Below are 11,458 nucleotides of genomic sequence, written 5' to 3'. Positions count from 1 at the left end.
AAATTAACCATGTATGTTCAATAGGATTTACACTTGGTTGGTTTGTACTACCGCACCAAAATACCTATATATTTGTCAAAGAACCAGGTTCTACCTGGATTGTATAGGCCAAATACGCTCTTCGTTGAAATTAAGCAACAAAGAGCTTGGTTCGATCTCGTCTTGTTTTTTTTCCTTAAGCAAATGTATATGAAATTAATCATCAATATGCTCGCAAGATCTTTCCATTGACTCGTGGGCATTCTCATAATCCACTTGGGATGTCATTGTTCTCTGGAATCATTAAACTTCGGAGCGTCCTCCAGTTTGATTCATGGACATATGCAGAGAAAATATTATGAGATGATTTCTGATGATATAAGTAATTTGTGCCTTACTCACCTACTTCCCTTTTAGGCGAGGATTGATCGAACCAAGTGGTCTCTCCAATTTCCTTTATGGAGCCACGACCTCAACCTCACTTTCACTAAGTGTAGTTGCAACACCTTAGTCTATGGTGTATATCCCTGATTGAGGACTTGTAACCTTGCAGGTAGGTTTGTAGCTAGTATGTGTGATCTCATCACTTTAGCGACATCAGTGTACATTCTGAAAATCGATTATTATTTGTCACTTCACATTTACATTTGTGGAGTACAAGAATCAATATGAAATACAGTGGGAACACACCACGACAATTCTTATCGTTCACTTAGAACATACTTTTTCTTATCTCCCCCTAACGACTGGAACACTGCCCTCATTAAAGTGATAACCCGCAAATCTAGTGGTAAGAGATCTCCTGTCAAAATTTCTAAAATGCGGATAATTATTGGGAACTCATTTCCAACATAACTACTTAACAGTTTTGAACACCAATCATACTACGATGTGGAGTCGTAATGGCACATATATAGTGCAACCAAAAATGCGTATCAACATGAATGTCAGGCTTAAATCCAGTTACCAACTGGTACGCAGAAAAGGTTGACTAATATTGGTAACTAAAACGAATTAAGTAAAGATGCGTGTAATATTGCATATCCCCAAAGAAATAAAAGGTAGGTTGGTAAGCATAACATATTCCTTAGACACCATTTGTAACATTTGATGGTAGTCTGTGCGAGACCATTGGGTATAATATGCTCTACATTGATCCTATTAAACGTGCTATATTCATCAATTCCTTTTGATGCACACTCTCGAGTATTTACAGGGTGGTGAGCCTTTGCACTTTGCATTGTGTAATATCTGCTAGTAGTTTTCAAACGCAAATTTCTTGGGAACTATAACTAGTCCAAAATGTCAAAACATTCACCAGATCTATAAGTCACTTTAATGGTCCGCATTCTGCATGAATATTTTTCTAAATTACAGCTTATGTTCTTTGTAATATGGATTGTTTACCATTTGCATCTTAAGATGGTCTCAATCCTGTTTTACTGAAGACTTTGTGAAATGAGTGATATGTTTTCTTACTTAAAAGCATAGTGGGAGGGGGGGTTGTGCATCTATTACTTTAGATAACACTTATTGAGAAATATGTCGTCACTTCGCGTTCTGTTAATCTTTTTCCCATTGTATCGTTCACTCAAATAAAGTGATGTTTGTGAGAGTCCTTTCAAAACAAAACATCATCCAACAACCAAAGTGTCGTTATGGTTATGTCAAAGCCTGTATGAGTCAATTACCAACATTTTCATCCTCGGAGTCGATACGGATTCAATAATCCAAATACTATAGTGATTTACATTTCACTGATGTTAACTCATTATTTTCTCTAAAATATGTTTCCTTCTAAATACATTAGAGACTATAAAAGATGTAGTCAATTACATTCTCATCACGGTGAGTTTCCATATGATATCCATTTGCATGGGTACCTTTTGCCAGAATTACATTCTCATCAGCTAGAGTTACATTTTAGCTGATCCTATGTTCGGTTGATACTTGTGTGTTGGAGTTATTACTACCGAAGACAAAAGTACATCTTTGTCTAATGATACATGTCCCTCTGCACATATTTCACTATGCCAACAAATGGATTACATCCCACATCACATTCAAATTTGGGGAAAAAATATCAAGTATCCAATAATGGCGCTCAAGTACTTCTAAGCCCAAATGAATACAATTGAATCGAGTTGGTACAACCAATTGAACAAAAGAAAAACATCATTCAACTATAGCCAATATCATATTCAAAATAACAACAAAACCAAAACTCTTAATGATCGAAATCAACAGTCATAGTTTAAATTGACTGTTTATACAATGTGGACTTATCTTAAGACAAAAAGAACATAACGAAGCATGTTCCAGAAAAAAATACATAAGCCCAATAAGTATTCCAAATTGCATAAAGTATATACCTCAACCTTTGGTTCCCACCACATATACACAAGACAGGACAGGCCACGACTGGATAATAGGACATGACATGTTGGGTTGAACCGGTCCGATTTGGGTTGAACCTGGCAGAGTTGGGTTGAACCAGACCCAGTTGGGTTGAACCTGGCCGTGTTATATCGAGACCTGGACGGTCACCACTTCCACAGATCGAAATAGGCTAACATTCTTTTCCTTTTCCTCTTTTTTCAGAAAATTCCAGGCGGTGGACTATTATCACAAAATCAAACCCAGCACAAACATATGCAAACATTATAAAAACCAAATCACGTGATTGATTATGAATCCAGGCACAAACATATACACAAAATACAAAATGTAATCATAGATTCAAATCAATTTCCAAATGTATTTAATAGATCCAAGATATAACTTCTACAACATCAATTCAAATCAATTTTCCCCATGAATTTAATAGATCCAAGATATAACTTCTACAGCATAAATTCAAATCAATTTTCCTCATGGATTTAATAGATCCAATATATAGAGATACAATTATATTGGATATGCCAAAATCAAAAACAGGAAAGGGGGGAAAAATATATGAGAAAGTAGATGCAACTTATCTGATTGATTAGATTCCAACAAAAATTTCTTAGCTAATTGATTTCATTCCAGCGAAAAAAATATAATACCAACCGATCGAATTTAGCTCTTCGTTATAGCATCGTGCATGATAACGTTTAGAAGGAGAAATATAGAGAAAGATAAAAGCGACACAAATAGAAGGATTTTCCATTCAATAGAGTTAGTATAGTTACATGGATAAATACTTTATATACATGGAAAATGGAGGACCAAAATACTATCCTTTTGGACCGCACATCCATGGGCCATAGGCCCTGACAAAGTGCATAAAATAGTCATACCAGAAAAATCTATCTACTTCACAGTGAAAAGTTAGGTCTTTACACATAAAATTGGGAATATCTTTTAGTTTCATGCCAATAATAATTTAGATCTATAGGGGACGTATCTAGAGAACCTGTTATGCGAGTCAAGTGGCTAGTCCACATCTCTTGATTAGATTCATCTGTTAGGATTTACTTTAGTTTCTGTTAGGTGGTCAAGTTACAGGGAGTCCAAATAAGTCTAGAGATAAGTCATTAGAGAGGATATTTAGGAGTTGATAAGATAATCTACACATTAAGTAGTTTCGGTTAGTCCAACTTATAAGTAGTGTTATTCTTGTTTCGTGTTCTGAGCTTGAGAGCTCGTTATCTTGATTAAAACTATTGTTTTAATTATTGGTTTAACACCATTTATGTTTGTTTTAACTCTTGGATTAGAGTTGCTCCTGGATTGGAGTGTTTTTTTATCAATATTTGGAGTGGATTCTCCTGTTGTTTCTGTTTGTTGTTAACTGCTTTCGCTAATGCTATATCAAAGCTTCTCCAGTGGAATGTATGTGAAGATAAATGTTTAAATCCACTATAATAGATATTCATTTTTACTAGAACTCTTCTCAAACCCCAACTTCTTAAATAAATTTAAAGATAACATGACTTATTTTTTGTTAGACATTGTCAAGCTATCCTAGTAATATTTTGTTTAAATAAAATTAATTCCAATATATTAAATAACCATTTTTAGCTCTAATAAAATCTTAAAAGTAATAAAAATAAAATTTACATTTAATAAAGAAATGATCAGAAACAACACCATTGGAGATGAATTACTTTTTTCCACCTAAACTTAAGAAAAAATTGGAATAAGGATGTCTTGCCATTGGAGAAGTTCTTAGGATGGTTACCGTTTTAGATAACTGATAAGATTCTGTTTAATTTGGAAAGGGTAAATTTGAAAAAAACTGAAAATTTTGTTTGGAAAAAACGGGAATATTATCATTTGTCCCTCATGGCCTCATCCAAGTTTGTCCCACATAGGAGTGAGCATGGGCCGGTATGGACCGGTTTTTACCTCATCCGCATCCAATCCAATTAATTACGGATTTTAAATTTGGCATCCGCATCCAATCCAACATCCAATGGATGCACGGATGAACGGATTAGGTACTAATAATCCAATGATTTTGTTTTAGTTAAAATTTATAATGAAGAAATAAAGATAATATATACGACTTCTTATAGAACCTACATATTATATATGTATAAAAGTATAAAAGCATCATAGATAACACTCCAAGCAAACACCATAAAAATTCCTAAATTATCTATATAATTTCTAAAAACTATGTAAATGCCATTTATCTAATGGTTATGGATGTCCAACATATTTTCAAGGTTGCATCCAGACCCAATCCGTAACCCGTTGGATTTCAAAAATCTCATCTACATCCAATCCATTAGAGAACAGTTCAGACATCCATCCACAAAAATATGGTTGGTGTCGGTTAAATCCGGGGATTACGGGTCAAATTCTCAACCCTAATCCCACGTCAAAATTCTGGCCTCTAAAAGGTCAATGACAAGCCCAAAATAAACTTAAGCCTCAAGCATATATTAAGAACCTTGGAATAAACAATTTGAAAAGGTGCATAACCAGTAGACCGATTAGGAATTGTATTGTAGGCAAACTCAGTTTGAGCGATAATAAATCACATAGTCCTGCCTTGCCTTCGGATAAGCAGCGAATAAGATTTCCTAATGATCTTCACTTTGTCCATCAGTTTGAGGATGAACCTTTCTACTAAATTGCACTTTGGTTGGAAGAAGAGTCCAAAGTGTCTTCCAAAACCAACTTATGAACTTAGTATCTCTATCAGAAGAAATGGTCTTGGGAATTCCATGCAAACGAATGATTTCACGCAAGAAAATATTTATTATAATCACGACATCCACAGTCATCTTGCAAGAAATAAAGTGTACCATCTTTCAAAATTGATCAACTACCACAAAAAAAAAGATCATGAGTTATTTGAGTTCTCGATAATCTAGTGCAAAATACATGGAAAAATTTTCCCAATGAGTATCCGGAACTAGAAAAGGAATGTATAAACTCGTATTTTGTGCATGGACTTACTACATTGACAAATCAGACAACGCCGTACAAAAACAATAACATCCTTTTTGAGAGAATTCCAAAACTAACGAGCTTACACAAGAGAAATTGTCTTATCTATCCCGAAATGGCCAGAAATACCACTGCCATGTCATTCCTTAAAATGGTGCTCACGAATGGAACCACCGGGAATGCAAAACAACTACCTTTAAAAATAAATCCATTATTGTAAATTAAAATCGTCAGTATCTTGTTGTGCGGAGGAACATTTCTTCCATATTACAGAAAAGTCTGGATCAGTAGGATACAAATCCTTAAAGGAGTCAAAGAAACAACTTCAACACATATAATAACAAGGAGTTACTCACGAGCGTTATGATTTGTAAAACGACTAAGTGCATTATCTAATTTATTGTTTAAACCAGACTGGTGCTGAATAGAGAATTTATATTCTTGCAAAGAAGAAATCCAACTTGCATGCATTCGATTGGATGGTGATTGATTTTTAATGTACTTGAGCGCTTGGTGATCGGTATACAAGACAAACTCATTTTCGTAGTGCGCGATTAGAATTCCATCTCATAGGGAGACCACTTTTGACGAGCTTCTGTGAGTTTCTCACTAAGAAATCCAATGGGTTTACCTTCTTGAGACAAAATAACACCAACAGCTAATATGGAAGCACTAGAATGCACCCAAAAAATGTTTGTCGAAATAAGGTAGTGCAAGTATATGAGTGATAAGTGCATAATTTATATGATTTTAGTATCCATTCCATACTTGTGTTTAGCTATTATTCTTGCGTGTATCGTATTATTACTCTTTTTTTCTCTTATTTGCCTAAATTAGGTGAATCATCCAAAAAGGAGATAAAGATCTAGGAAAAGAAGTATTCCAAGTATCCAAGTGCCCAAGTCCAAGAAAAGTGGAAGAAGTGCGACGAAAAGGAGCAAAACGCTCAAAATCAAGAGAAGGGCCAAAGACCGATCTCAACTCATTCAAAATAAGGATTTCTCATCACCGTATTGAATATAACTGAAAGATAAAAACAATGCAAAAAGAATGAGGTCATTCCGAGTTCGGATGAAGAAGTTGTGGCCAAAACAAGCTTTTATTAAATACCAAAGACAGTAAAGTATACGGACGGGTACGCATACTTTAATTCCGAAAATTTCTGCTGGAATTTCAAGTTTGCAGAACGGGTACACATACTTAGCAAGTGGAAAACGTGTATTAATACCTTGGAAGGCCTAAGGTCACGTTTGGGAGTCTTTATGTCGTATTTTCGGGTCGGGTTATTGAACTGAACTAAATACTCGGAGACCAAGTAATGTAAACCTATAAAAAGGTATTAGGTTATGTGAAAAAGATCATTGAATCTCATATCACAAGTTCTACATCAAAAACCTAGGGTTTACCTCTTTAGGGGGAAACCACCATTATTCATCTTCTTTGTAATATGAGTAGCTAAATCCTTTGTTGATTAAGGATGAATTCAATGTTCTAAGCGTGAATCTTTATTAATAATACAAAACTATTTGAAGTTTTTATCATCATCGTTTGTTTTCATCATATCTAGGGTTTATGATTGATTCTCAGATTGGTTTGGGTGCGCAACCACATTAGTCTATTTGTCATTCTATTGCTAATAGCGAGTTGAGCGATCCGTAATTGTCGTGCATATCCTACACAAGTAGAAAACATGAGACCTTGCAGAGGGATTCTGTAAAAAATCGTGTGTGGAAACAACACCAGTAAGTGAACCGAGCGTACTGAGTTTAACTGCTGGAATCAAACCTAAATTCACAAAACCTAAAGCGTTCGATTAAGTTACACCTTGTAAGCGTACCTCAAGGCGGCTCAGTTGAATAGAATCCAGTGACTAAGCGTACCTATTATCCGGTGATACAAGGAGTTTTGGGGATAGCTACGCGTACCTGCTATTCTACGGTTGGTGATGAATGGTTCTAACGGAAGATAGATAAGTATTCTAATCCTGTTAACGTTTGGTAACGGCGAATGATTCCTTAATCATCTCTTTCTTATTTATTGTCTTTCTATTATCTTAAAACCAATCCCCCTTTATTATTACTTTATTTTGCTGATCAAATAACCTATCATTTACACAGCTCTCTGTGGGAACGATCTCTTACAACCGCTATATTACCAGTTAATTAGTGAGAAATATCTTTATTAATTTGTTGAGCCTACGACATCCCATACAATGAGCAGAAGTAAGCCTTTGTTTTAGAAATTGAAAGTTTAATTTGGCTTTAATGGTTCATAAGAATTGTTTTTATTTCAAACTGTCAGTAACAAGAGATTTCATAGAGATGCAATATTTTATATATCGGCGATAAAAGGAAGCTTAACAATGAAAACTCTGAGCCTCAGATGTTGTATTCAGACAAAGTCAATCCCGAATAGCTGTAATTTTTGAATCATCTAGTTGAATACATCGGCAGAAACAACATCGCCAAAAAATATAATATTAGAAGTGAAAAGGTGACATTTCTTGTGATTGATAAATAACCTATTCTCTCGAAGAGCATTGAAAATAACCCACAAGTGAGAGCGATAGTTATCTTCAGATTTTGAATAAATAAGGATATCATCGAAATAAACCACAACAAGCTTACCAATAAAAGGTTGTAAGACTTGATCCATAAGCCTCATGAACGTACTTGGAACATTGGATGAACCAAAGGGCATAACAAGCCCTTCGAAGACTATCTTTTTCTTAAACACGGTCTTCCATTCATTTCCAGGTCGAATTACGATTTGATGATACCCAGTTTTAAGATCAATCTTAGAAAATAACTTGGAACCAGAGAGAAAGTCAAGCATATCATCCAATTTTGGAACTTAGAAATAATAACACGTCGTGATCTTATTAACAACTCTATTATAAATACCCATACACCAAGTTCCATCCTTTTTAGGCACAAGAATAGTGGGAACATCACATGGACTAAAACTAGGTTATATGAAACTTTAGACAAAAACTCATTTACTTGACCTGGAAGTATATCGTGTTCCTTAGGGATCATGCGATAGAGGGATGATTATGTAAATTTGCACCATCCATGATTTCTATTTGGTGTTGAATATTTCTCATAGGGGGGAGAGAATCGTGCATATTAATGCAAACTCATCTACTAAGGATTGTTCTTGAGTAGGAAATTTTGTAGGGGTGTCAGGAGTAGAAGGTTGTACAAGTAATGAAAATAGCATTACCCTATTTTTTTGTGTCAACCATAATATCCGGAAAAACCAACATCGTGGTACCTTCTTTTTGTAGACTTGTCTTAGGTTTCAGTAAGATGGTTGCAATATGTAGAAGTGATTGCTCTATTTGCTTTAACGATGACATTCATAATCTTGTTCGTGTTCAATCCCGGGACTGAGTATTGGTTAAAATCTACTATTGAGAACCTCTCTTTATAGTCATAATTGTGAAAAATAGGAAAATCGCGAACATTCCACCGATCAATCAAAAGTTTTCCTAGGTTCATAGTATCACTTCTTCTTTATTTCATGAAATTTTTTACCATTGTAGATGAACGAGTATGTTTTAGCTTCTCCATCATCTAGACATGGGCGACCAAGTAATATGTGCTAAACAGTAATATCCACAAGATCACAAACCTCTTTCTCGTTACATGTTTCAGTTTCGAACAACAAAAGACATCAAGTATCTATGTTACCTTTGTTGCTATCGTCAACCCAACCAATGAAGTATGGTTTACGATATGGATGAACTGAAAATTGTAACTTATCCAACAATCTAGATGAAACAATGTTTTGATAATTAGGACTGTCAATAATCATATCACAGACCTTGTCTTGGACACGGTGTTGAATGCGGAATAGACGATTACGAGTTGGATAGTCTGCACAAGGTTAAACTACAAATTTCGAATAACACAAGAGACGTATTCTCATTTATATCATTTCTCTTTGTATGTGGGTGTACTTTCGATACTTTTAACAATTTCTTCACTTTCTTCCCCATTCACATTAGCAGTTTATTCTTCCGTCATCAATGTATGTCGGCTGCTACACTGATTTGATGTGTGTCCCGGTAGTTTACACTTTTTTTCAGTCTGGTATGCATAAGGGTATTAAGGTTTTGATCTAGTGGGTTGAGTATTACTAAGTTTTCGGTGGAGGCTTCGTGGCAGGTAAGGTTTGGGAAGGAAATGGTCGAGTGGTGGTAGAGGTAGGAGAAGTGCGGGATTCGTATAGAGAAGATTGTTGTCGGGTAAATTTTTTTTGAAATGAAGGTTTTCTATGGTTAGAGAATGAAGATTTTGAGTATGGTTGTAGAGAAAGCATAAAATATTATATCTTATGGGCATTTATGATAACCGCATGAAGAGAAGTATATTGTCGAGTACCTAAGGCCCCGTTTGGTAATGTTTTTGAGATCTGATTTCTAAACTCATTTTAATTAGTTGTTCCAAAAAATACCCATTTTTCTTATTTTTATTTTATTTTAAGGTAAAAGAGATGTTTGGTACGAAATTTAAAAACTGTTCTTTATAAACAAGAGTGCATACACTATCCAATAATGCACATAATAATGATGTTGAATATACGTAATCTAGAATAACATGTAAATTCATTGTCGACTGGTTTCTAATTTAAAGAACATCCTTCTTGGTACATTCTGACTCGCATATCTACATGTTAATTCTTAGATTGGATTAAGTTGTTTATTGTGACATTGTATTTAATACCTTTGTTACATATTTACAAATACAATAAGCTTGCTACTAAACAGCTGAAAGAGGTCACAATCATGTAGGTACTTGAGACTATAATTAATGAAAATACATAGTCATTCCTCCCATCATGGTTCTATTTTCATTTGATTAGATTGAGTGAGTTGTAATGTTACTTATGGATCAAACTTAGACATTGCATTCAACAATTAATAGAATTTGTATAGTTGTAACAATAACAACAATTATATGTTCGAGAGATAGGGAGAAAAGGAATTAATAGCAGAGATCGGAACACTGGTTCATGAAAGTAAGGAAGATGAAGAATCGAAATAAAGAGTGGAGGAATTGGAAAAACAAAAAAAACTGAAAACGGGGTAAACAATATTCTTTTCGTTTTTAATTTTTAATGTTAAGAAACTTGTGTTTTTAAAATTGATTTTTAAAAACAATCTTCTTACAGGACTCTACCAAACATGTTTTCTACCATTTTTAGTTTTCAGTGTTTTCTAAAACTGAAACTGTTTTTAAAACTCGAACTAAACATGCTCTAACCTTTCTTGAATACTCCAATCAAGAGTTTTAATAAAACGTCCAATTGTTCAATCATTCAGCTGATTTCAGGATAACAAACGAGAAAATTTAGTTGCATATTCTTGTTCCGAGCGGTCACCTTGGTTATAGTTTTTTAAGATGAGAAACAAGGTTTGCGCGTAGTTCGGGGATAAATTTCCTCTTCAAAAATTGTCTCATGGATGGCCAGGATTGAACTTGTTTGAATCCTGGGTTGGATTAATCTAGTTGAAGATGATCCCACCATGAGGATACATGGCCCATAAGCTTGGACGAAACAAACTTCATTCGTTGATCTTCCGGCATGCACATATACGCAAGGAACTCAACAATCGTACACACAAAATCTAAGAAATCTTCCATATGTAGGTGTCCATCAAGCAGATGTATATCAGCCTTGGGAAGGTATGTTTGTGTATTTCCCATATTTCTTAATGGCGTGGTGGTGGAGGATAACAATACATATCATAATCTTCTACATTAATTGTTTGTTGTATGAGAATGGTTTTGTGCAAGTTGGAAGGAGTAGAACAAGGATCAAAATATCCAGAGAATTCAAAATTTTTGGATTGTGCAGGTTGGACAAGTATAATATGTTGGAGTAATGTATAATGGATGGTAATATGTTATATTTAGGGAGGAATCATGGTTGTAAAATGGTTGGGATGAGTTAGAAGATGAGTGGCAACGTTGATAGGGGTGAAAGTATAGTGGTGTACGGGTTCAAGTTCAAATTCTTTTTAGATTGATTGTGAACATTTGCATCTCAGTTTCAAGGTCCTTCTTCAAAACGGTCTTCAACTCTT

Source organism: Papaver somniferum, chromosome 2, assembly GCF_003573695.1.
Source record: "Papaver somniferum cultivar HN1 chromosome 2, ASM357369v1, whole genome shotgun sequence".
Lineage (NCBI taxonomy): Eukaryota > Viridiplantae > Streptophyta > Magnoliopsida > Ranunculales > Papaveraceae > Papaver > Papaver somniferum.
The sequence above is the reverse complement of the archived record's forward strand: the minus strand, read 5'-3'. Positions refer to the sequence as shown.